The following is a 26,698-nucleotide window of genomic DNA, read 5'->3' as shown; positions in this document are numbered from 1 at the left end:
CTTTTCCCAGGAGTTCCCTCTTCAGACAGCATAGCCATTCACCCGCCTGTAGCACAGACAACAGATCTACAGACGTTAATGGGTGGGCCCAGCCCAGCCTACTCTGACCTACGAGGGCCTTAGAGGGCCCGCCCTTTGCCAGGGCTTCGCCCCGGGCTGCGGCCCGCGCGCGTCCCGCGTACGCGAGGACACGTAGATAGGAGGGCGGGAAGAGTCGCAGGTGCGCGCTGATGACCAGAGCGCTAGTCCTGCTGGGACTCGCAGTCCCGCCCTGACGACCCGGCAAGCTTCTCCTCTTCAGTCAGGGAATCCAGGCAGCAAACGGAAAAGGTCAGTTCAGGGAATCCAGGGCCAGCGGCAAGGTTCGCTCCTTACAATCCAGGGAACAAAGGCAAAGGTCCTGATAGCCCCGCGTCACCAAACACCACAGTGACCCACAGTTGCATTCCCAAGGCTGCGAGCGGCTCCCGCGGAGCGGGGGCCGCGAGCCGTCTAAGTACTGCAGGCGGAGCGGGGGGCGGGAAGAGTCGCAGGTGCGTTGATGACCAGAGCGCTAGTCCTGCTGGGACTCGCAGTCCCGCCCTGACGATCCGGCAAGCTTCTCCTCTTCAGTCAGGGAATCCAGGCAGCAAACGGAAAAGGTCAGTTCAGGGAATCCATGGCCAGCGGCAAGGTTCGCTCCTTACAATCCAGGGAACAAAGGCAAAGGTCCTGATAGCCCCGCGTCACCAAACACCACAGTGACTCACAGTTGCATTCCCAAGGCTGCGAGCGGCTCCCGCGAGCCGTCTAAGTACTGCAGGCGGAGCGGGGGGGCGGGAAGAGTCGCAGGTGCGTTGATGACCAGAGCGCTAGTCCTGCTGGGACTCGCAGTCCCGCCCTGACGACCCGGCAAGCTTCTCCTCTTCAGTCAGGGAATCCAGGCAGCAAACGGAAAAGGTCAGTTCAGGGAATCCAGGGCCAGCGGCAAGGTTCGCTCCTTACAATCCAGGGAACAAAGGCAAAGGTCCTGATAGCCCCGCGTCACCAAACACCACAGCGACTCACAGTTGCACTCCCACAACAATGAGCAAGGAAAACAATAACAAGAAGGTGCATATGCAAAATATTTGATTTTATCTAAAGGTAAGTCACAAGGGATTTAAAAATACAAATATATAAACAGGAATACAGGAAGAGCAAAATAATCACAGTTCACTTTTCTGTAGAACCTGAGCACACCTATCCAATATGTAAATATTATTAATTCTCATAGGGTAAGGGTGGGGGTCGACGTTTCGGTCTCCTATGAATGTTTCTCTGAGACCATCTTCAGGACTAATCAATTAATATTTGTAAGGCCCTATTGCAAAATTAAACAAAAATATATTTACAATTGAATCGAATCTTATAATTTCATTAAACATTATACACCTAAAAATACAACATAAAGAACATTAAACTAAACAATACATACAATTTATTCAAGTGAAAGGCACATCAATATTATCTGCTGCATTTGTGAGTTAAAATAGACAAACAGATGGAGATGTGCTGAAGAATTAGGACCTGAAAAGTCACATGATGTATTTAACTAAGGGTCCTATAAAGAGTAAATCTGGCATGTGAATTGGACACAGTTTATCATCACTTTATACATTTTTCTCCATTTCATTGTTGACATGCAAACGATTTGTTCAAAAATAGGAATAGAGCGTCATTTGAGAAGGCCAAAGCACTTTCATAAATAAGTACCTTCATATGTTAGCCCTCGGAGTGGCAGAAGGATTACTGGTATAAAGAGGTAGATTCAGGCACAAGAAGCTGAATGGGAGAATTTAAATAAAGCCTGTATTAAAGACCGGTATTGAATAGGTCATAATTCGAAAAAGGAGATATAGTTTCCTTATCATACCTTAATTATTGTTCTCTGTCACGAAAATCAGAAGCGTGAAAAAATGAGGAAAGGCAACGTCAAATTGATCTGTAATTGTATATATATAGAGCGTGTTAGCTGTATTGGAAACATGAGTTACGAGAAACAGCCCACTGAGGTGAACTATTATAGCTGGTTACCTCATATGAATCCAAAATATCGTGTGGTATTAGCAACCGCACTGCCTCAAATGGCCAGAGTGAGCGTGGAGCTTGCAATTGGTAGACTTTCAAATCATGAAATCTAAAAGATTCTGAAAAAGAAGTATAATCTGAAAATAATCATATCAACCGTTTACAAGCGCTCGGCAAAGTCAGTGAAGTCAAGCTAGATTTCATTACCTTGGGGTAGTACGATGAGATCACAGTAAATGAGATGATCGTCTTAAATCGATCTGAAAAGGGGGGGGGAAGAGTCATGACTGAATTGCGTAACGACTTAAGCGCAGAGCAAATTAAATGAATTCATAAAGGGCGCCAAAATCAGTGCACGGCAGTTACCTGGAAGGGTGCCTTAATCGTCCCGCGAAGCAAACACACGCACGGGGGAAGAGTCGAAAATGCGTGTTCGAGCGCGCTTAAGTTAATTCGTTTGGAGATCAAAAGGGGACTAGTAAAAAATGTCGAGCGCCATCTTACAGGAGTAACATTGTAATATTTGGCAGATTAGGCCCTACCGTAGTGTTGGCATCTGAATTAATAAGTGCTCTTGGTGGTAAAAATCAGTGACTATCGAGCATGATTGTGCGAACATCTCCATTTATTTGTTAAAAGCTAAATTCGTTTGTTAGGTGATTGAAAGGGGACTTGTTCAAAGTATTAAGCGCCATCTTGAAAGAGTAACATTATGACATTTAGCAGATCTAGCTATAGCGTAGTATCGACATTTGAATTAATAAGTGCTCTTAGTAGTCGATGTTATTTACTAACAAGCATGATTTTGTGAACATTTCCATATGTTTTCAAAAGTAACGAAAACCACATAATCGGTGGATTTTCAAAGAATCTGTCTTGGGGTTTGACAGCAAGTTTCATCTATTTTCAGTGACTTATACATGAGCAAAAACGCATACAGTACTTACATCCTGTGCTTAACACTTTTTTTCAACATTTATAGTCATTCTAACAAGTGATATTAAAATGTTGTACTCCCATGTTCTAATCTGATAGGGTAAAAAATGTAAGCTTTGGCATATCGAAATCAAAATGTAAGCATTGGTATATTTCTAGCAAATCTTATAATCACATTTTGTATGCACTTTAGATGAAATGAAATGAAATGAAAATTAGGCTTATAGAGCGCTACAGTTGCCCTGAGGCATCCAGGCGCTGGAGCTAAACCAACAAACCTGACCACTGAGGTTACTAGTTGTTGAACAGGAGGGTTTTAAGCTGTTTCCTGAAACTGGTGAGATTTGTATTGTTTCGCATCTGCAGAGGGAGGGTGTTCCACAGTTTGGCAACGTTGTATGAGAACGAGCGTCCTCCTGCTCTAGTTCTAAATATTCGAGGGATTTTGGCAAGTGTAGCAGTTGAGGAGCGTAGAGTTTTATTGGGTTGGTATGGGGAGATCAGGGAAGAGTTGATTTCTGGGCCCGTTCTCCAGAAAGTCTGGTGGGCGATGCAGAGAGCCTTGAATTTTACTCTATCCCTGACAGGCAGCCAGTGTAGAGTTTTTAGGCCGGATTTTATTGAGGTCCTCCGAGGGATTCCCAGGAGCGCCCGGGCAGCACAGTTTTGAGTGCGCTGAAGTTTTTGTAGAGTATAGTCCGGGGCTCCAAGATAAAGGGCATTGTTAAAATCCAGCTGTGATTGGATCAGGCCCTGTATGACAATTTGTCTGGCCTCGAATGGAAGGAGGGGGAGAATTTTTTTGATTACCCTGAGAAGGCCAATACAAGTGGCTGACACCTTAGTGGCCTGAGTATTTAGGCTCAGCGATTTGTCGAGCCATACTCCCAGGCTTTTGATGTTGTCTTTGGGGAGAGGGGGAGTGCCCATACTTGAGGGCCATATTAGCTCCAGAGTGGAAGGAGTTGCTGGGCCAAGGAGCATGAGCTCCGTTTTATCATCGTTAAGCTTCAAGCATGAGCTCGACATCCACCTTTTTACGTCCTCCAGGCAGGCCGCCAGGTCAGGTGGAGTCTGGAGACCGCTCTTCTGTGAAAGGGAGACCACCAGCTGGGTGTCGTCCGCATAGGAGATAATATTAACACCATGCGGACGAACAATCCCAGCCAGCGGCCTCATGTACACATTGAAGAGCGTAGGGCTTAGGGAAGAGCCCTGCGGCACTCCGCACCCCAGTGGCCTACTGGAGGATACAGATGTGCCGTCGAAGACCTGGAAGGTTCTGTCTGACAGGAAGGATTCCAGCCACGACAGGGCATCTCCGGATACTCCCAGGTCGACAAGACGGTTCAACAAGATCTTGTGGTGTACCGTGTCGAACGCGGCGCGTAGATCGAGGAGGATCACTGCCACTGATCCCCCTCGATCCAAGATCCGTCTTGCCTCCTCGGTTACAGCTAGTAGGGCAGTCTCTGTCCCATGTTTGGGGCGAAAACCCGTCTGGGAAGCATCAAGGAGGTGGTTGTCCTCTAAAAATGTCGTCAGAATGGTGTTGACGTGCTTCTCCAGGATTTTTGACGCCCATGGGAGCAAGGAGATTGGATGGTAGTTACCCGCATTAGCTGGGTCCAGGGAGGGTTTCTTTAGGAGGGCCCGCACCATTGCATGCTTCCAGGTTACGGGTACTGTCTTACTCAATATAGAAGAGTTCAGCAGTTCTAGCAGAGTGGGGAAGATAATGTCACTGGCTAGACCCAGTGGGCCTGGAGGGGCCGGATCACAAGGGGAACCGGTTTTTATTTGTAGGGCTAGTTTCTTTAAAGTTTCCATTGTTATCAAGGGAAATGATTTCAGCTCAATATCCCTATCCAGGGCAAAGTCCAAGCATTGAGGGGACAGATCGGTAGGTGAGTTAAGGAAAGAGGAGTATATTTTATTTACTTTTTGGAAAAAGAATTCAGCCAAGTCATTGCATTTGGACAATGAATTGTTATTGTCTGAGGCGGGCGGGGGTGGTTTTGTCAGAGAGTTTACTATGTGGTATATTTCTTTCGGTTTTGATTTTGCCACTGTTATTTTATGGGTGTAGTAGGCTGCTTGCGCATTTTTTATGGCCATTTTGTATTCCCTAATCATTTCCTTGTAAATAGTTTTTTTGGCTTGGTTGTAGGATATGCGCCACTTCCTCTCTTGTCTCTTGCATAGGCGTTTCTGGTTTCTAAGATCTTCTGAATACCATTGGGCTGATTTGCTCTGTCTTTTTGATCTAGATGGATATGATGGGAAACTTAAGTCCAAAGAGGTTGTTAGCCAGTCTTCATATCTGATGTTATTGGATGTAGGGTTGTGAGAAAGGGAGGGTCTGGTGTTACTGAGAGTCTTCGTCCAGTTGTCAAGAGGAAGTTTTGACCAGTTTCGAGTTTTCCTGGATGTAAACAGGGAAGGGAGTGGTTTACTTGTAGTCCAGGTGAAGGCTATCAGGAAGTGATCGGTCCATGGGAGCTTGTTAATAAGGCCTACTTTGAGCTGGTCGCTATTACTGAAAATAGGATCCAGAAGATGCCCCTTTTCGTGTGTGGCCAAAGGAACTCTTTGCTCTAATTGGATGGCGGCCAGGTTTGATTGTATCTCTGATGCCGTGGAATCTAGCAAGTTGTCAAAATGAAAATTAAAATCTCCCAGAATGGTGAAATTGGAGGGGGAGACAACCAGCTGTGAGGCCACTGACATGAGAGAAGTATTGAATTGTCTGGTGGAACCCGGGGGGCGGTAAATGAGGATGCCGGAAAAACTGGAGTTGGGGGAGAACTCGATAGAGAAAGAAAGGTTTTCACAGTCCTCAATGTCGTCCGCTAAACAACGGCAGACATAGTTCTCTTTGTAGATAATCGCGAGGCCGCCACCTCGACCTAAAGGTCGATCAACCCGCGCTATCTGGTATCCTGGAATTATAGCCTGTGCTAGGTCCAGCTGAGAGTCTTGGTTCAGCCAGGTTTCAGTTAGGAACATAGCATCAGGAGAGTGTTCGTCTAATAACAAAGAGATTTCTGTACAGTGTTTTACTAATGACCTGCAGTTAAGTAGGAACATGGAATATTCCTGTGCCTCCGCTCTGGTTTGGGCAGTTTTAGAGGTGAGTTCAAACTTACAGTGCATACAGCGGCGGGGCATCTCCAAAGGATGTCCTGGAATTCCACAGCTTGGTAGTATTGGTGGTCGTAGCTGATGTAAGACAATCGAGCTGTAAATGTGTCTATTGGCCCCTGAAGGGCCAGGGGGCAGGGCCGCGGGGCACGGCCGGGCGCGGACGAGCGCAGACGAGCTTGCCTTAAGCGCGCCTTCGGCGCGCAATCGGCGCGTCCGCTGCGCTTCCTTAGGAGGCACACACTTATAGGTAGGTGGGTAAGTGGGCGGTGGGCGTGGCCTCCGATGGGGGCGTGGCCTGTCAGTCGGCCGAGGCTCTGTCGAGCGTTTGGTACGCCGGTTTCTGGGCAGCGGAGGGGCCGCTTGCAGTAGAAGAGGCTTGGGAGAGTGAGTATCAGTTTTAAAACACAACAAGAATCACAATTTCAATTTTTAAAAACACGGTGCGCTCTCCCGGCTTTCCGCCTCAGGAGCAGCGTTTGTTAGGTGGAGAGGCTGGTGAGCAGCGTCTCTTTTGAGCTTTTAGGCGGTGGGCGTGGCCTCCGATGGGGGCGTGGCCTGTCAGTCGGCCGAGGCTCTGTTGAGCGTTTGGTACGCCGGTTTCTGGGCAGCGGAGGGGCCGCTTGCAGTAGAAGAGGCTTGGGAGAGTGAGTATCAGTTTTAAAACACAACAAGAATCACAATTTCAATTTTTAAAAACACGGTGCGCTCTCCCGGCTTTCCGCCTCAGGAGCAGCATTTGTTAGGTGGAGAGGCTGGTGAGCAGCGTCTCTTTTGAGCTTTTGGGCGGTGGGCGTGGCCTCCGATGGGGGCGTGGCCTGTCAGTCGGCCGAGGCTCTGTCGAGCGTTTGGTACGCCGGTTTCTGGGCAGCGGAGGGGCCGCTTGCAGTAGAAGAGGCTTGGGAGAGTGAGTATCAGTTTTAAAACACAACAAGAATCACAATTTCAATTTTTAAAAACACGGTGCGCTCTCCCGGCTTTCCGCCTCAGGAGCAGCGTTTGTTAGGTGGAGAGGCTGGTGAGCAGCGTCTCTTTTGAGCTTTTGGGCGGTGGGCGTGGCCTCCGATGGGGGCGTGGCCTGTCAGTCGGCCGAGGCTCTGTCGAGCGTTTGGTACGCCGGTTTCTGGGCAGCGGAGGGGCCGCTTGCAGTAGAAGAGGCTTGGGAGAGTGAGTATCAGTTTTAAAACACAACAAGAATCACAATTTCAATTTTTAAAAACACGGTGCGCTCTCCCGGCTTTCCGCCTCAGGAGCAGCGTTTGTTAGGTGGAGAGGCTGGTGAGCAGCGTCTCTTTTGAGCTTTTGGGCGGTGGGCGTGGCCTCCGATGGGGGCGTGGCCTGTCAGTCGGCCGAGGCTCTGTCGAGCGTTTGGTACGCCGGTTTCTGGGCAGCGGAGGGTCCGCTTGCAGTAGAAGAGGCTTGGGAGAGTGAGTATCAGTTTTAAAACACAACAAGAATCACAATTTCAATTTTTAAAAACACGGTGCGCTCTCCCGGCTTTCCGCCTCAGGAGCAGCGTTTGTTAGGTGGAGAGGCTGGTGAGCAGCGTCTCTTTTGAGCTTTTGGGCGGTGGGCGTGGCCTCCGATGGGGGCGTGGCCTGTCAGTCGGCCGAGGCTCTGTCGAGCGTTTGGTACGCCGGTTTCTGGGCAGCGGAGGGGCCGCTTGCAGTAGAAGAGGCTTGGGAGAGTGAGTATCAGTTTTAAAACACAACAAGAATCACAATTTCAATTTTTAAAAACACGGTGCGCTCTCCCGGCTTTCCGCCTCAGGAGCAACCATTCGTTGTTACAAAAAGTCAAATGCATTTCATGATTAAGCACACAACTTTTTTAAAAAGATGTCTGTGATTCAACAATTCTAAACAATGAAGAACTTTAAACACAAGTTCACAGTCTGAATAATGTATCATATTCTCTGATCGGCATCAGAATGTTTTATTATCATACAGTAAGCAGTCGTCGTTTCTAGCTGGTGATACAGATGTTATGTGAGGCATGCTAATGCATGCCATTCAGTAGATTAATTTAAGCCCTGGTTGACTGTATCTGTTAAGCAGATTAGTTTGCCCTCCCTAAAAGATAGGATTTTGTTCATGTTGTTTTGTCTTTTATTAGGCTTGATGACTTCCAGGACCCACCAGGTCATTTCTGTTTCTTTATGGCCCAGGCGTAGATAGTGTTCTACCAAGGGTGTGTTTTCTTTTTTACAGCGGATGCGGGATTGGTGTTACAAAATCTGCTTTTTGACTGGTTGGATGGTTTTGCCAATATAATGTAATCGGCAGGGGCACTGGATGCAATAAATAACATTAGTGGTATTGCAATTTGAAAAAGTTTTAGCCATAAATTTTGTGCCATTAATTTCACAGGTCTTTACTGTCATGGTTGTTAAGCAAGCTGTACAGCCATTACATTTATAGTGACCTACAATAGGTACTATTTGTAGAATATTGTCAACTGTATTTTGGACAGATGGATCTTCATAGGCATGGATGAGTCTGTCCTGGATGTTTGTACCCCTTTTATGTTTAAAGTATTTTATTAGAAAGGTACAGCTCATATGGAAAGCAACTTACAAACATGCAGTGGGTACTGCGAGAGGCAACCCAAGATCAGAAATGCTAATGACCCAGCCTCAGGGCTGTTCCAATGTCTTGCTCTGCGCGCGGAGGCGTATACAGGGAGAAAAAAAAGAGAACAAGAAATAAACATTGCCCTATGGGCTTGTACCTCCATTAAGTAGAACAACAGTCCCCAACAAACTTCCCCCTCCCCACCCTCCCCGTCCAGTGCAGCGTAGCATGAAAATAATCAATCCATCTTCCCACCCACCCCGTAGACGCCCGTGAGTCCCCGGCAATGCACCCCGACCGAAACAATGCCTCACAAAGGGGGTGTAAGCCTCAGTAGCTTGAGGTACCTCGGGCATGTGATTTCCGTAAATTCTGAAGCCAGCAGTGAGTGAAAGGGTTGCCACAGTTCCTCAAAACCAGTCACATCTCCCGCTAACGTGAGGGACATTTTCTCCATCCCCAGAACATGCCACAACCTGTGCAGCCAACCAGTGCGTGAGGGAGTGGTAGTTGTGCGCCAATGTATCAATATGTTTTGTACCGCAGAACCCAGCATAATGGCAATCTGCCTACCCCTCTTAGATTTTAGTGGATACATTAAGTCATTTGGGAGACCCAGTAGGGTATACGCTGGGAATCGAGGCAGTTCAATCTCGAAGCATTTATCAATCTCATCTATCACTGTCGACCAGTAGGCTTGTAGTACTGGGCAGTCCCAGAGGATGTGTGTTAGTGTGCCAACCTGCCTCCACTCCCGCCAGCATCTGTCGCTAAGAAGCCTGTTCATTTCGTGTAGTCTTTCTGGGGTGTGATACCAGTAGGTGGAGATTTTAGTGAAGGTTTCTGTGAGGCCCACGTGATAGGCCGAGTGTCGTGCTCTGTATGAAATACGTTCCCATTCCTTAAGGCTGAGCGTTCTCCCCAGTTCTCTATTCCATCGTTGCCTACCGGGAATGTAGAAGTGGGAAGACGGGAGTTGAAGCAGTTTATATAGGTCAGTAATAAGTTTGGAGTCTGAAGCGCGGGTGATTAGCCATCGCTCATACGGGAGGAGCCTCCTGTCCGCAGATTCCCTCACACTCGGCTGTAAGGCCCAGTGTCGTACCTGCCAGTATCTCATGCGGTCAGATTCAGTCAACTGATAAGTATCTTTAAAGCTGTGAAAGGGGATAATTCCATCAGTCGCGTACATATGGAAGAGCGCTCTACAACCCCTGTCCCTCCAATGTGAGAAGGCCCCCTGTTCCATCCCTGGTGTGAAGTCGGGATTGTCTACGATCGGTGTGAAAGGCGATGGAAACGTGGTGAGGTCAAATGCGCGATTCGTGGCATCCCATACTTTCAGCGGAACCAGCGTTATGTAAGAAGCATAGAGATTCGGGGGGCGATGTGGGCGGCGAAGAAAGGGTATTTCCTGTAAAGGGCGTCCGGCTACCGCTTGATCCTGGAAGAGCCAGTGTTTATCGGACTCCCACCTGCTCCATTCCACCAGATATCTTAGTTGGGCTGCCTGGAAGTATTTGCGAAGGTCGGGAACTCCCAATCCTCCGGATTCCGGTGTCAAGGTCGTGAGAGTGCGACGCAGTCGGGGTTTACGGCCTTGCCACACAAATCGGGACACGTCAGTTTGCATTTGTGGAATCCAGCCCTTAGGTGGTTGTAAGGGCAGTGCCCGGAATAAGTACAGAATTTGGGGTAAAACTGTCATTTTAATCGCTGCCACTCTACCAAGCCAGGAAAGCGTTCCTTTGTTCCATCTCCCTAGTTCGTCTCTCACCTTTTTGCCAACTGCCTCATAGTTAATAGAAACCATGGCCTGCAACGTTGGAGCTAACGTAATCCCTAGATATTGCACCTGATCTTTCGACCACCGTAATGGAAAGAGCCGTTGTAGTTCGGCCTTCGTTGTCAAAGTCAAGGAAAGGTCCAAGGCAGTGGACTTCTCCACATTCATCCGAAAGCCGGCTACCTTCTCAAAAGCTTTGAGTTCTGCCATACAGGCGGGTAGGGCCTGCCTCGGGCTTTCCAACGCGAAAATAACGTCGTCTGCGTAAAGGCTTATTGCATGGGTGAAACCCCCCATTCGTACTCCTGTTACGGTCATGTTCTGCCGCACTCGTTGGGCAAATGGCTCCATGTAGAGCGCGAAGAGAAGGGGGGAGAGGGGACAACCCTGTCTCGTTCCGCGTTCGATATCAAACCGTCGAGAGCCACAGCCATTCACACGTACTGCGGCCGAGGGGGATTTATAGCAATTAAAGACCATGGTTCGGAACTTTTCCCCCATTCCCAGCTTCGCCATGACTCGTTCGAGGTAGGGCCAGTGTACCCGGTCGAACGCCTTTTCTGCATCGACCGAGAGCAGCATACGTTCCCCTGGAATACGTGAGGCCTTTTCCAAGATGTGAACTATTCGTTTAGTGTTGTCCACAGTCTGCCGCCCAGGCACGAAACCGGCTTGGTCCGGCTCAATGAGGCCAGGGAGGTACTGCGCCAATCTCGCCGCAAGAATTCCGGTGTAGAGCTTCAGGTCTAAATTTAGCAAGGAGATCGGTCTGTACGAGCCGCACTGCTTCCTGTCTTTCCCTGGTTTGGGGATGACAGACACTGTCGCTTGTAGCAGATCCGGAGAGATAGCTCCAGGATCAGAAAAGGAGTTAAATAGTGCGGTCAAGATAGGGGCTAGCGTCCCGCAGAACGTTCTATAGAAGAGGGCTGTGTAGCCATCCGGGCCAGGGGCCTTTCCTAGCTTGAGCCTAGAAATCGCTGCAATCACCTCCTCGATCTTAATCTCTCTCTCTAGATAAGCTGTCTGCTCTTGGGTCAGAGATGGCAGGGTCACCGAATCCAGATAACCCTCCGCGTCCTCCATATTGGTGGCGTCCGCTCTATATAGATCAGCATAGAAGCGACGAAAGGTCTCGGCAATTTCGGCGTCACCCGTGACCCCCTGCCCTGCATTTCCTGTCAGTTCCTTCACCTGGCGACTCTGATGGGCCACCCTCAGCTTGGCTGCCAGCAGGCGGCCACAACGATCCCCCCCAGTATAATATGCGTGCTTGAGGCGCAACGCTGCATATTCCGCCCTATCAAGGTCCAATGTGGACAAGAGTTTCCTAGTCGCCTTCAACTGTTTCCAGACTCTCGGGGCCCCAGTGCGACGGTGTACTGTCTCCAATTCCTTGACTTTCTGGGTGAGTTCGTCCCGTTTCCGTTTCCTATCACGGTTATCCGCAGCCGAGACCGCAATAAATTCTCCCCGTAGCACTGCCTTGAGAGCCCCCCACTGAGTCGACAGGGAAGTATCAGCGTTAGAGTTGTGCAGCTGATAGTCCTTGATCGAATCAGTAATGCTTTGCACCACTTCTTTCCTATGTAGGAGGGTGTCTCGAAGTCTCCAAACCCCCCTCCGGGCAGAGCTCGGCTGGAGATGTAGGGTCCCCGAGACCGGTGCGTGGTCCGACAGAGAGATAACACCCATTTCTGAGCCCGTGGCAAGGCTACGAACAGGTCCAGAGACCAGTAGATAATCAAGTCTGGCATAAGTTTTGTGTGCATGCGAATAGTAGGAGAAGTCTGTGTCAGTCGGGTGGAGTTCGCGCCAGAGATCATGCAGGTCGGATTCAACCAGCTGGGCCTTAACTGCCTGTGAGAGTTCCCCAGTCTGTGGATAGCGCTGCGCCGATCTATCTTTTGAGGAGTCAAAGACCAAATTAATGTCCCCCCCTAGTACTATGTGTGTGTCCGGTGAAGCCGTGACCTCCTCTAGAGCCCCGCGTAGAAATCTATCTTGCTGTTCATTCGGGGCGTAAACGGTGCCTACAGTAAACGTTAGAGCCCCCACCTTAAGTCTATAGGCGAGAAGTCTACCTTTTTGTTCTACAAATTTGTGCAACACCTCACCCTTAAACGCTTTGGACAGAAGAATAGCTACCCCAGCTGTTTTAGTCACATTGGAAGAAAAGAACTGAGTAGGGAAATGGAGGGACCTCATTCTGTGACAATCATTAGCTAATAAGTGGGTCTCCTGGAGCAGACAGATGTCCGCCCGAGAGTTTTCTAATAAGGATAGAATTGCCCTTCTCTTCGTGGGATTGTTCAACCCCTTAACATTCAGGGTCACTATCTTCAGGTCAGCCATGAATGGATCGGATTACTCCGCCTGTGTGTGCGAACCAGAGTGTGTGAGAACAGGACGACTGCCAAGCAAATACGAGCGTCTACACTAGTATCCTCAGATACCGTAGAAGCACTGGACAAGGTAACTTCCAACTCTCCCCCCCCCAACTATCCCTACCCCCAACTCGGAACAAACCTCCCCCCCCATATCTCTCAACACCCACCGCAACGCGTCCCGTTCCCCGCTCACCGCCCTCAGCATCAACCCCCGGGTCATGCTTCCCCCCACACCGTGCACCCAAAACTTCTTGAAATAGTCCCGGACAAGCCCAGACGGACCAGTCCGTGGAATGTTACCTTAATGGACGTCCAGCCACACGTGGTCAAACCTTCACCCCCCCCCCCCATCGACCTCCCAAGCCCGCCATGGAAATATTGCTACTGTGAGTTCCCCCCGGAGCTTAGTTAAGCGGTCAGTGCCACCTCCTCTGGACCTTCAAGCACCGTGGATGCTGTCCGGACAGCGGCTTCTTGTTCCGCTCTAATTGTTGGAGACCCCGGCCTCCGTGCCGTTTCCGCCGTCCTTCTTCTCCTGCTCGTAGCTCGATGCCAGCCATCGTCAGTTGTGCGACTCCGTCTAGGCGTATGGGAGTCCTCCTCCTCTGTGGTGATGCTCAAGATTTCGCAGGCGTCCTGGAGGTTCCGGACATGGTGTGTCTCTCCCTGCCACTTAAAGATAATACGAAAGGGGTGCCCCCACGAGTAGGGTGTCTCATGCTGTCTGAGGAAGTCCGTCACAATCTTGAACGACTTGCGCCTCTGAAGCGTGATTGTAGACAGGTCTTGGTATAAGGCCACTGGGTGATCCCGGAAAGTAAGAGAACGTACCTTTCGGGCCTCCGCCATGATTTTTTCTTTCAGCGGGAAATCCGGGAGGAACGCCAGGATGTCCGGAGGGGGACCATTAGATCTTCTGGTGGGACCTACCCTGTGCGCTCTGTCGATTCTAATGGGGAAGTCATCTCCTTCTCCCAGGACCATGCGGAAGAGTTCTTGCAGGTACTGAACAATGTCCGGGTTCTCTTCCGAGGACGGCACACCCCGGACCCTAATGTTATTCCTTCGTGACCTGTTTTCTAAGTCTTCGTTGTGCAATTGGAGGTCCAGGTGTTGGTCTCGAAGGATCAGAACTTCCTGCTGGAGAAGAGTGATCTCTTCAGCTTGCCTGTGCGCGGAGGTCTCCACAGTGTCCACTCTCTCTCCTAGGCCCTCCACCTCCCTACGGACCTCACGCACCTCACCCGCCACTTCCTGTTTGAGGGCTTGGAAGTCTTCCCTCAGCGTGCCAAAGAGAGATTCCAAAAAGGATCTGGTTACCGGGGGTTCCGCTGCTGCGCTAGACTGCGAGCTCCCTGCTGCTCCAGGTGAAGAAGAGGCTCTGTCTCCCTTGGTCTGCTGTCTGTTAAGCATCTCCGGGAGCGTGCGGTCGGTGCGATCGTTGCGTTTTCCTCCCCTTTGGCCCGCCATGATTCAGGCCTCCCCACCAGTCAGCTCCTTCCTGCACGTAGAATCCGGGCCTCAAGGAACCTGCTCTCAGCTCAGGGCGGATGACGATCCGCTGCCGCTCAGAAGATCACCACCGGTCCAGGTCAGAAGCCCCCCCTCAGGCTGAAGAGGGGGGGGTTGTCGTGGTTGTCCCCACGGAGAACCTGTAGCTGCTGCTCTGGCTCAGGAGGGGCCGTTCTTGACCTCAGTCGCGACGTCCAGTTGATACTGTGGGTACCAGTCACCTCGTCAAGTCCTCCTTCCGGCCGGTCTAGGTGTCCACGCGGTCTGTGGCCCCTCTCGGGGAGTCTCACTGCAGATAGCGCGTCTCGGGGGGTGCAGCCGGAGCACTCTGGGCTTCGCGGGTGTTCCGTTGTGTGAGTAAAATGGTGCCGAGGCAGCGGGGGTGCTACTCGACTGGTGGGTGACTGTGTCCTGCCGGGAGTAGGCCGCCTCTGTTAGGGAACCACCCCGTCGAGCGCTGCGGTAGGACCCACACGTGGCCCCGCCGGGCCTCCAATCCGGGCGCTTGCGTTTATCTCCTCTCTGTCCAGCCAGTACTTCGATGTGCGGCGGACCCCGGGACCCAGCCGGCGAGGCGATCGCTCCAGGCGCCCCACGCGGTCTACAGCCCCTCCGGGCTGCTCCACCGCCCACAGTGTGCTTCAGGGTACGCAGTCCGGGCACCACGGGCCATGTGGGTGCCACAACATGTGTGCAGAGCGCCGCCGGCGGTTCTGGGGCACCCCTCGCCCAGGGGGGTGTCTGTGTCTTTTCGGATGCAGACCGCTTCCGCTAGGGGGCCGTGCCGCTAAGCGCTGCGTACTGTCTCCCTCGCCGCCCGGCCCCTAAGCCGGGCGTTCGTGTAGGTCCCTCCCCAGTCCAGCCGGCACCTCGGATGTGGAGACCTCCAGGACCTTGCTGGTGAGGCGTCAGTCCCAGGTGCACTGCTTACCGCACTGACGGTGGTGTCCGCTGGGTAGTGGGGGTATTCCGCCCTGGTTAGCGGGTGCACTGTGCAGTTTGCGGACCTCCAGCCAGTCCGGGCGGGGGACCCTCCACTCAATTCGCCGCCATCTTAGAACGTTGGGACGCAGCGGACTCGTCCCAGACACCTCACCGCTCCGCTCCTCGGCGCTCAGCTGTGCCGCCCGCCGGGGCCAGGGAGCCCCACCCCCAGCAGCGGCGTGTCCACACCATGCCTTCTAGCCGTCCGGCGTCCCGCTATCCCGTCCGGGCCGGGGCACTGCTTCCGCCTTGGCTCACGCCGGCTCCGAGCACGGCACCGGGAACTCGGTGAATTTAGCACGCAGCCGCGCGCTGGAAGCGACAGTCAGGCCGTCGCTAGCTCCCCGATCCGCGGAGCCAGTCGGCGTAGCTCCGGGGGGAAAATGCAGCTGAGTTTAGGGCTCGGGGCCTCCGATGGGGTCGGGAGCTCTAGCCGACACGTCCTTCTACCCCGCCATCTTGGCCACGCCCCCGTTTGTACCCCTTTTAAAGGCAAACATTGGTTTCTGTGCGAATTCTGAAATAGAACTGAGTAGGTTCCAATTTTTTGTTACTATTTTCTTTATAGCATTTGAGTGTGTGCAAAAAGTAGACACACACACTATATTGATCTTATTGTGGCGTTCTTTTGTAGTCAATAGGGCTTCATGATTATAGTACCAAGCCCTTTTCATTGATTTACGGAGTAGTCGCGATGGATAACCGCGTGATTGTAATTTAGTTTTAAGTTTGTTCGCCTCACTGAAATAATCATCTTTAAAAGTACAATTCCCACGTAAGCGAAGAAATTGACCAAAAGGCAGGCCATCTTTCAAGGCTTGGGGATGGTGACTTCTGTAACTTAAAAGTGTATTTCTAGCGGTCTTTTTAGTGAAAAGGGTGGTATAGAGACAGTTCTTCTCATCAATTTTGATTGTTATGTCTAAAAAGGGCATTTCTTGTGAGCTTTGTTCTAGAGTGAATTTCATATTAGTGTTTCTGGCATTAAGCCATTGATGAACGGTGTTAAGTTCTTCGGTTGTACTATGCCAAATCATAAAAACATCGTCAATGTAACGAATCCATTTGTATATGTGTTTCCCAAAAGGATTCGATGCATGCTAGATGTGTTCGTTTTCAAAAGAGGATACATAAATATTAGCAATATCCGGTGCGTAAATTGCACCCATTGCTACCCCCTTTAATAGTTGGAAGTAGGTGTTTTGGAATATAATTTTTTTGTTCACAAAGTGATATTCTTACACATTCCAGTATGAAAGAGGTGGGCACTGAATGAGGTCGTGGTCTTGAATCTAAGAGGTTGTTGAGAATATTTAACACTTCAGGTTGTGGAATATTAGTGTAAAGGCTTTCCATGTCCATAGAAACCAGAATATCATTAACAGGGTCAAAGGCCAGATTTTCAACGGCATTAATGACTGACATAGTATCTCTTATGTACCTCGGATTTTCAACTGCAAAAGGTCTGATGAAAAAGTCTGCGTATTGCGCAAGGGGCTTCAATATTGAGTTACACCCAGAAACAATAGGACGACCCGGTGAATTAATTGGGTCCTTATGCACCTTGGGTAGTAATAAATATAACATAACATAACGTAGTAGGTATATTACCCGGATGGTAGCAGTTTTGTTTACAAAGAATGAGGCCTCTTTTTCATTTAACCAGCCTCCTTCTAGGCCTTGTTTACTCAGTGTTTCAATTTCTCTTATTAGGCGTGAAGAGGGATTCCCTGTCAATTTCTTGTAATGAGTGGGAACTGTCAGTTGTTTGGACATTTCTTCTTCATATTTGGATTTCTCCCAAAGTACTATTCCACCCCCTTTGTCTGCTGGTTTTAGTAGAGCATTTGGTAAGTTTTGGAGATTTTGTAAAGCATTTTCTGGCTTGGACAGATTGGAATTATATTTTAATGGTTTTTAAAAAAGATTTTCAATTTCAATCAGTGTCGCATTCTCAAAAGTTAGAATTTCTTTTCTTACCATGGTATTTGTAGGGTAAAAGGTTGAGGGATTCCTTAACCCTGTTATACCATTCTGGGGATCTCATGTGTTTGAGGCAAAAAATCTTTTGAGATGGATCGTACGAAAGAAACGATAGAGTCCTAATTTGGTTTTGAAGAGATAATTTTTATAGGTTGGGACAAAACTTAAACCATGAGATAAGACAGATATCTCTTGCTCAGAAAGAATGTGAGTGGATAGATTGAATATTGGTATGGTTTGAGCTACATCTACCACTCGTAATATTGATTCTGTGTCTGTCAGAACCCAGGGGTGTATTGGTTGCGATACCATCCTCGTTTGGATTGTTGTGGTCTTCTCGGTGGTCTGGATGCCCTCGGATCCTGAGCTAAAAAAAACACGGTTAGAGGTTGAGGCTTGTTGGTCGTAACAATGATAGTTGGTATCAAAGGACTTTTCACTCCCTGATTCTGAACCAGTGTCAGAAAAAGTAGTTCTTTTGGGTGGTTGTTGGTTAGTACCTTGAGTAGTGTAAAAGTCTTTTCTTAGATAGGGATACGTCCGTTCTTTGTTGTATCGCCTAATATCATTTTGTAATTTTTCTGTTTTTTTGTGTGAGTTGAATTCCTCAAATTCTTTAGCTGTTTGCTTCACTTTGTCAAGAAGGAATTTACTATTCGTGATAGTACTATCACCTAAGATCTTATTTTCTAGGGATTCTATTTCTTTAGTGAGAATTTTGATTTGTCTCAGTGCTGTCTCAATACTTAGAGCCATCCAGGTTCTTGAACAACAATTAGCCAAGAAGCTGAAACCTATTTTAAATTCTTCATCATCTATAAAGATGATTGGAATATTTCGTATTTGAAGACCTGCTGGAATGATATTGGAACTCAGATAGTCAGTGAGGAATTTGGCGTGTAGTTCAGTACGAACAAGTTTTTTCTTTAGTCGTTTTAACTGATTGAGTTCAGACTCATACGGAAGCTGAGTCACTGGACCCTTGTTACCTAGCAATGAGGGACCTGCAGCTACCTTCAAAATATACTCATCAGAGTATGCTAGAGTTTCTGCCTCAGACATAGATGTGGGGAAGAGCAAAAAGCGACCACTCAGTTAAGCGGCTCACAACAGACCAGCGTCTGCGCTAGTATAAGGTACACACAGTGAGCAACCCAATATACCCTTGGGGGCTTGGGTAAAAGTCTGAAATGGGTAAGAGGTGCCTCCAAGGGAGTTTATTCCAAAAGTTTTTCAATGTTTTTTCAGAAATATTTCAATGAAGGACAATTTAATGGTCCTAGTGGAGTTTATTTCAGTCAATCATATGTATTCAATTCATAAATAACTGTTCACACATAAAGACATTAAACATAAAACAATGAACAAGGAAAACAATTACAAGAAGGTGTATATGCAAAATATTCGATTTTATCAAAAGGTAAGTCACAAGGGATTTAAAAATACAAATATATAAACAGGAATATAGGAAGAGCAAAAGAATCACAGTTCACTTCTCTGTAGAACCTGAGCACACCTATCCAATATGTAAATATTATTAATTCTCATAGGATAAGGGTTGGGGGTCGACGTTTCGGTCTCCTATGAATGTTTCTCTGAGACCATCTTCAGGACTGATCAATTAATATTTGTAAGGCCCTATTGCAAAATGAAACAAAATATACTTACAATTACAATTGAATCGAATCTTATAATTTCATTAAACATTATACACCTAAAAATACAACATACAGGACATTAAACTAAACAATACATACAATTTATTCAAGTGAAAGGCACATCAATATTACTTGCTGCATTTTTTAGTTAAAATAGACAAACAGATGGAGATGTGCTGAAGAAGTAGGACCTGAAAAGTCACATGATGTATTTAACTAAGGGTCCTATAAAGGGTAAATCTGGCATGCGAATTGGACACAGTATATCATCACTGTATACATTTGACTCCTTTTCATTGTTGACATGCAAACGATTTGTTCAAAAATAGGAATAGAGCGTCATTTGAGAAGGCCAAAGCACTTTCATAAATAAGTACCTTCATATGTTAGCCCTCGGAGTGGCAGAAGGATTACTGGTATAAAGAGGTAGATTCAGGCACAAGAAGCTGAATGGGAGAATTTAAATACAGCCTGTATTAAAGACCGGTATTGAATAGGTCCTAATTCGAAAAAGGAGATATAGTTTCCTTATCATACCTTAATTATCGTTCTCTGTCACGAAAATCAGAAGCTTGAAAAAATGAGGACAGGCAACGTCAAATTGATCTGTAATTGTATATATATAGAGCGTGTTAGATGTATTGGAATGAACAAAACAGGTTGCCAGTACTCTGCAACAATTTGCTACAAAGTAGATGAATGAACAAACAATTGCTCATTCCCAAATGACCACTCTTTCAGTCAAAAATCTAGTAGAAAAATAAATTTTACTTTTATTTTTTTAGTTCGAAAATCGAAGTTATTTTTAGTTTTTGTTTTCAACAATAAACATCAAGCATTTTAAACAATAAGGAGGAGTGGGGCATATTCATAGACGGGGAAAGTGATTGTGGGGGTGAGTTGAACACACATCAGACATAATGCTAGACAACATGAATAAACACAAAACAATGGGTACACATAAATTGATGGCGGGGGAAGTGGTGACGGTTGGTGGTGTGGCTATTTTATGAGTGAGGGAACTGGATAATTGGTTCTCAACAGTAGGTTCTACCCTCGTCCTATTTGTAATCACGGGTATAGCCTACTACATTTAATGAAAAAATGCATCTATACAATCACAAAGACCATCTAGAGCATCAATAATTCATGGGCTGCAATTATTATTTGCAGAATAACGATTGGTCTGAACACTCAAAAATGACACCACGGTCAACTGACACCTCGGTCGACGCGTTTCGAATCCTTGCAAAATCAAAGGATTCTCTTCAGGACCATACACATTTAATCTGTAAGACATAAATAAAATAAAATAACAATCTGTCAGTCATATCCAAGAGAGACTCTCAACTTTTATTCAATTCAGCACACATTCTCAGTTTTTTTACCTGTAGGAGTTTTATGAAGACTCGGAGATGTATTAACTGTAAATTAAAATAATCAGAGATTCTAGGTCAGAAAACAATATGCTTTGACCTACCAATTGAAGTTTGTAAAACTAATCTAACATACTCACTAGAAAGTTAGTTCTGGCACGCCCAAGTTCAGTTTAGAAGTCCAAGAGTGGCGCATACATGTTCATCAAATCTTTGTATTGCCTCGTGGTTGAGTCTGTGAAAGGAATGTGAGGAATGGTTACCCTTTGAAAGCTATAAGGGTGTTCAGAAGAAATCGTGGGATGATTCAAGACACGGAGGACCCGGCATTAATATATCTGACAGCCATCAAATGTGTCGAGATGAGCGCGTGTGATTAACTAAGGTTAGCCCATTGTAAAGCTTTGTTGTTGCGCTTTGTTAGTGCACTATCTCTCCTTCGGACAATTAATCCGGATTTTCTAGTCGTTCAAAGCCTGGCGGGGAAGTAAAGGAACCCCGATTCCTAGCTCCTACGTCAAGCGCTATCATCGCGCTTCGCATTCGCACTGTCTCGCTCTAATGTGAGGACCGGTTACTAGGGTCGTTCCGCTCGTGCAGGTGGCGGGCATCTAGGTTAAGCTCCCCTTTTCTCTAACTACCTGGTGGGATTGCTTGCGCTGCTAATTTACCTGTGACGAGTGCATCCGTCTCCACCAAGCGTGAGAGCGATAGAACTGGTTCCGGGTCTTACGGTCTTTATTGTCCCGCGCTTCCGGGTCCGTGTGTAGATGTCTTGGGATTTGTAGTTTATTAAAGGTTTGTAGTTTGTTATGGTGAAAGCGAGTGAGAATAACTTAAATGTTTTTCAAAATATCTTCGCTTTGATGGAAATGTAGATCGCATTGTCACTTGCATTCAGGCTCCTTAAGAGGTTCTTTTTAGAAGGATTTCTGAGAGTATAGGGCACGCTTTGGTGATTAGTGAGTCATCTCACAATTATATTTTTGTAAACAGTTAGCAAAGAATTCATAAATTATATAGCTCGGACATTTCGTTCAGACCTCGAATAGTGGTGTTGAATTTCAGAATCAGCATTGCTTCTCGTTGTCGCAGCCTGGCCTCTAAGTCTCCGCCTCTAGGGTCATGATCGAATTTGGATATTATCGTCCATTTGAAATCATTTTCTCCATGTAATTGATCAATCCAGTGTTGGACCAATGGAGCTGTGAGGACTTTTTTTTTCTTATTCTGGACTTGTGTTGCGACATCCTTTGTCTTACTTCCTGGTTTGTTTTGCCTATATATAGTTTGTCGCATGAGCACAGTATTCCATAGACCACATTCCTTGTCTTGCAATTGGTAAATTGGTCATGCTTCCATGATATCCCGGCATGTTGGAAGAGGTTCCCCTCTATAGTCGAAGCGCAGCAGAGGCATGTGCCACATTTGCGATGGGCAGTTATGGGCGGAAGATTCACATAATCACGTAATGTGGGCGCTTTTTGCTTAGGAATTGCTGCTCGGACAATGTGGTTCGCTATACTGTTGTCTTTTTTGTATGCGAAAAGAGGTACATTTGTCCGCTGGGCATCAAGTTCTTTAAGAAGATGTCAGTTTTGGTGAATCATTTTTTTTGAAGATGTTAGATGAAGGGCAAAAGGTGGAAACACAGACAATACGTTATTGTTGTCTTTTTTGCTTTTTCACCAACAGATCTTCCCGTGGGGTCCACCATGCTCTTTTGATCGATTGTTTTAGTAATTTAGCTGGATAGCCACGGGCTAGGAGTTTCTCTTTTAGGACATTAGCATGGTTCATATATTCGTCCTTAAAGGTGCAGTTTCTACGGATACGGAGAAACTACCCTACTGGTAGGTTTTGTTTTAGACTCCTTGGATGGCTGCTTGAAAAACCGAGTGCCTTGTTTCGATCGGTTTTCTTTCTGTATAGAGTGGTCACCAATTGTCAGTTAGAGCAGTACACTTCCACATCCAGAAAGGACACTCTAGTCTTAGAAGTCTGAAGGGTGAATTTAATATCTTTTGTCTTATTGTTGATCCATTCGTGGAACTGATTTAGCTGTTCCGAGGTGCCGGACCATGTGAAAAAGACATCATCGATATATCGTACCCATCCACCAATCCATTGGTGGAATGGGTTGTTATGGATGAATGTGTCCTCGTATTGGCTCATGAAAAGGATCGCCATTTCCGGGGCAAGAGGACAGCCCATGGCGACCCCCTTTATTTGGAAGTAAAAATTGTTGCCAAACTTAAAGTAAATTTTTGTCAATGCTAGTTTCGCTAGCTTCAGCATAAATTCTGTTGGAATTTTCGATGGACTCTCGTTTATTCAAAAAGATTTAATCACACGCGCTCATCTCGACACATTTGATGGCTGTCAGATATATTAATGCCGGGTCCTCCGTGTCTTGAATCATCCCACGATTTTTTCTGAACACCCTTATAGCTTTCAGAGGGTAACCATTCCTCACATTCCTTTCACAGACTCAACCACGAGGCAATACAAAGATTTGATGAACATGTATGCGCCACTCTTGGACTTCTAAACTGCACTTGGGCGTGCCAGAACTAACTTTCTAGTGAGTATGTTAGATTAGTTTTACAGACTTCAATTGGTAGGTCAAAGCATATTGTTTTCTGACCTAGAATCTCTGATTATTTTAATTTGCAGTTAATACATCTCCGAGTCTTCATAAAACTCCTACAGGTAAAAAACTGAGAATGTGTGCTGAATTGAATAAAAGTTGAGAGTCTCTCCTGGATATGACTGACAGATTGTTATTTTATTTTATTTATGTCTTACAGATTAAATGTGTATGGTCCTGAAGAGAATCCTTTGATTTTGCAAGGATTCGAAACGCGTCGACCGAGGTGTCAGTTGATCGTGGTGTCATTTTTGAGTGTTCAGACCAATCGTTATTCTGCAAATAATAATTGCAACCCATGAATTATTGATGCTCTAGATGGTCTTTGTGATTGTATTGATGCATTTTTTCATTAAATGTAGTAGGCTATTCCTGTGATTACAAATAGGATGAGGGTAGAACCTACTGTTGAGAACCAATTATCCAGTTCCCTCACTCATAAAATAGCCACACCACCAACCGTCACCACTTCCCCCGCCATCAATTTATGTGTACCCATTGTTTTGTGTTTATTCATGTTGTCTAGCATTATGTCTGATGTGTGTTCAACTCATCCCCACAATCACTTTCCCCGTCTATGAATATGCCCCACTCCTCCTTATTGTTTAAAATGCGTGATGTTTATTGTTGAAAACAAAAACAAAAAATAACTTCGATTTTCGAACTAAAAAAATAAAAGTAAAACTTATTTTTCTACTAGATTTTTGACTGAAAGAGTGGTCATTCGGGAATGAGCAATTGTTCGTTCATTCATCTACTTTGTAGCAAATTGTTGCACATTACTGGCAACCTGTTTTGTTCATTGTTTATTTGGCGCAGCCTTACTGTGCTTTATGCCAAACCCTTGTTGTTACTTAGATGTATTGGAAACATGAGTTACGAGAAACAGCCCACTGAGGTGAACTATTATAGCTGGTTACCTCATATGAATCCAAAATATCATGTGGTATAAGCAACCGCAATGCCTCAAATGGCCAGAGTAAGTAAGTAAGTAAAGTAAAGTATGAAGTCTTATATAGCGCGCGATTACCCTGGGGCATCTCGGCGCTTGCATAGGGAACCCGTCCTGGTATTCCCCTGTGAGATAGCCCTGGAAGGGTATCCACAGAGTGAGCGTGGAGCTTGCAATTGGTAGACTTTCAAATCATGAAATCAAAAAGAAGTATCATAATCTGAAAATAATCATATCAACCGTTTACAAGCGCTTGGCAAAGTCAGTGAAGTCAAGCTAGATTTCATTACCTTGGGGTAGTACGATGCGATCACAGTAAATGAGATGATCGTCTTAAATCGATCTGAAAAAGGGGGGGGGGGGGAGTCATGACTAAATTGCGTAACGACTTAAGCGCAGAGCAAATTAAATTAAATGAATACATAAAGGGCGGCAAAATCAGTGCACGGCAGTTACCTGGAAGGGTGCCTTAATCGTCCCGCGAAGCAAACACACGCAAGGGGGAAGAGTCGAAAATGCGAGTTCGAGCGCGTTCAAGTTAATTCATTTGGAGATCAAAAGGGGACTAGTTAAAAATGTCGAGCGCCATCTTACAGGAGTAACATTGTAATATTTGGCAGGTTAGGCACTACCGTAGTATTGGCATCTGAATTAATAAGTGCTCTTGGTGGTAAAAATCAGTGACTATCGAGCATGATTGTGCGAACATCTCCATTTATTTGTTAAAAGCTAAATTTGTTTGTTAGGTGATCGAAAGGGGACTTGTTCAAAGTATTAAGCGCCACCTTGAAAGAGTAACATTATGACATTTAGCATATCTAGCTATAGTGTAGTATCCACATTTTAATTAATAAGTGCTCTTAGTAGTCGATGTTATTTACTTACAAGCATGATTTTGTGAACATTTCCCTATGTTTTCAAAAGTAACGAAAACCACATAATCGGTGGATTTTCAAAGAATCTGTCTTGAGATTTGACTGCAAGTTTCATCTATGTTCAGTGACTTATACATCAGCAAAAACGCATACAGAACTTACATCTTGTGCTTAACACTTTTTTCAACATTTATAGTCATTCTAACAAGTGATATTTAAAGGTTGTACTCCCATGTTATAATCCGATAGGGTAAAAAATGTAAGCATTGGTATATCAGAATCAAAATGTAAGCATTGGCATATTTCTAGCAAATCTTATAATCACAACATTTTTGTATGCACTTTAGATATAGAACCATTCGTTGTTACAAAAAGTCAAATGCATTTCATGAATAAGCACACAACGTTTTCAAAAAGATGTCTGTAATTCAACAATTTTAAACAATGAAGAACTTTAAACACAAGATCACAGTCGGAATAATGTATCATATTCTGTGATCGGCATCAGAATGTTTTATTATCATACAGTAAACAGTCGTCGTTTCTAGCTGGTGATACAGATGTTATGTGAGGCATGCTTATGCATGTCATTCAGTAGATGAATTTAAGCCCTGGTTGACTGTATCAGTAATCAGATTAGTTTGCCCTCCCTAAAAGATAGGATTTTGTTCATGTTGTTTTGTCTTTTATTAGGCTTGATGACTTCCAGGACCCACCAGGTCATTTCTGTTTCTTTATGGCCCAGGCGTAGATAGTGTTCTACCAAGAGTGCGATTTCTTTTTTACAGCGGATGCGGGATTTGTGTTGCAAAATCCGCTGTTTGACTGGTTGGATGGTTTTGCCAATATAATGTAATCGGCAGGGGCACTGGATGCAATAAATAACATTAGTGGTATTGCAATTTGAAAAAGTTTTAGCCATAAATGTTGTGCCATTAATTTCACAGGTCTTTACTGTCATGGTTGTTAAGCAAGCTGAACAGCCATTACATTTATAGTGACCTACAAGAGGTACTATTTGTAGCATATTGTCAACTGTATTTTTGACAGATGGATCTTCATAGGCATGGATGAGTCTGTCCTGGATGTTTGTACCCCCTTTAAAGGCAAACATTGGTTTCTGTGCGAATTCTGAAATAGAACTGAGTAGGTTCCAATTTTTTGTTACTATTTTCTTTATAGCATTTGAGTGTGTGCCAAAAGTAGACACACACACTATATTGATCTTATTGTGGCGTTCTTTTTAGTCATAGGGGGTTCACGATTATAGTACCAAGCCCTTTTAATTGATTTACGGAGTAGTCGCGATGGATAACCGCATGATTGTAATTTAGTTTTAAGTTTGTTCGCCTCACTGAAATAATCATCTTTAAAAGTACAATTCCCACGTAAGCGAAGAAATTGACCAAAAGGCAGGCCATCTTTCAAGGCTTGGGGATGGTGACTTCTGTAACTTAAAAGTGTATTTCTAGCGGTCTTTTTTGTGAAAAGGGTGGTATAGAGACAGTTATTCTCATCAATTTTGATTGTTATGTCTAAAAAGGGCATTTCTTGTGAGCTTTGTTCTAGAGTGAATTTCAAATTAGTGTTTCTGGCATTAAACCATTGATGAACGGTGTTAAGTTCTTCTGTTGTACCGTGCCAAATCATAAAAACATTGTCTATGTAACAAATCCATTTGTATATGTGTTTACCAAAAGGATTCGATGCATGCCAGATGTGTTCGTTTTCAAAAGAGGATACATAAATATTAGCAATATCCTGTGCGTAAATTGCACCCATTGCTACCCCCTTTAATTGTTGGAAGTAGGTGTTTTGGAATATAATTTT

The 26,698-nt window shown here is 45.9% G+C and overlaps 1 protein-coding gene across 2 annotated transcripts in view; it reads left to right on the top strand.

The window, feature by feature from the left end:
• The window catches only part of LOC147709500 (uncharacterized), a 212,623-nt gene that overhangs the window by 10,187 nt on the left and 175,738 nt on the right, over positions 1–26,698 (top strand). The gene's annotated exons all lie outside the window — the stretch shown is intronic.

Source organism: Lissotriton vulgaris, chromosome 6 (assembly GCF_964263255.1).
Source record: "Lissotriton vulgaris chromosome 6, aLisVul1.2, whole genome shotgun sequence".
NCBI lineage: Eukaryota > Metazoa > Chordata > Amphibia > Caudata > Salamandridae > Lissotriton > Lissotriton vulgaris.
The sequence above is the reverse complement of the archived record's forward strand: the minus strand, read 5'-3'. Positions and strand labels throughout refer to the sequence as shown.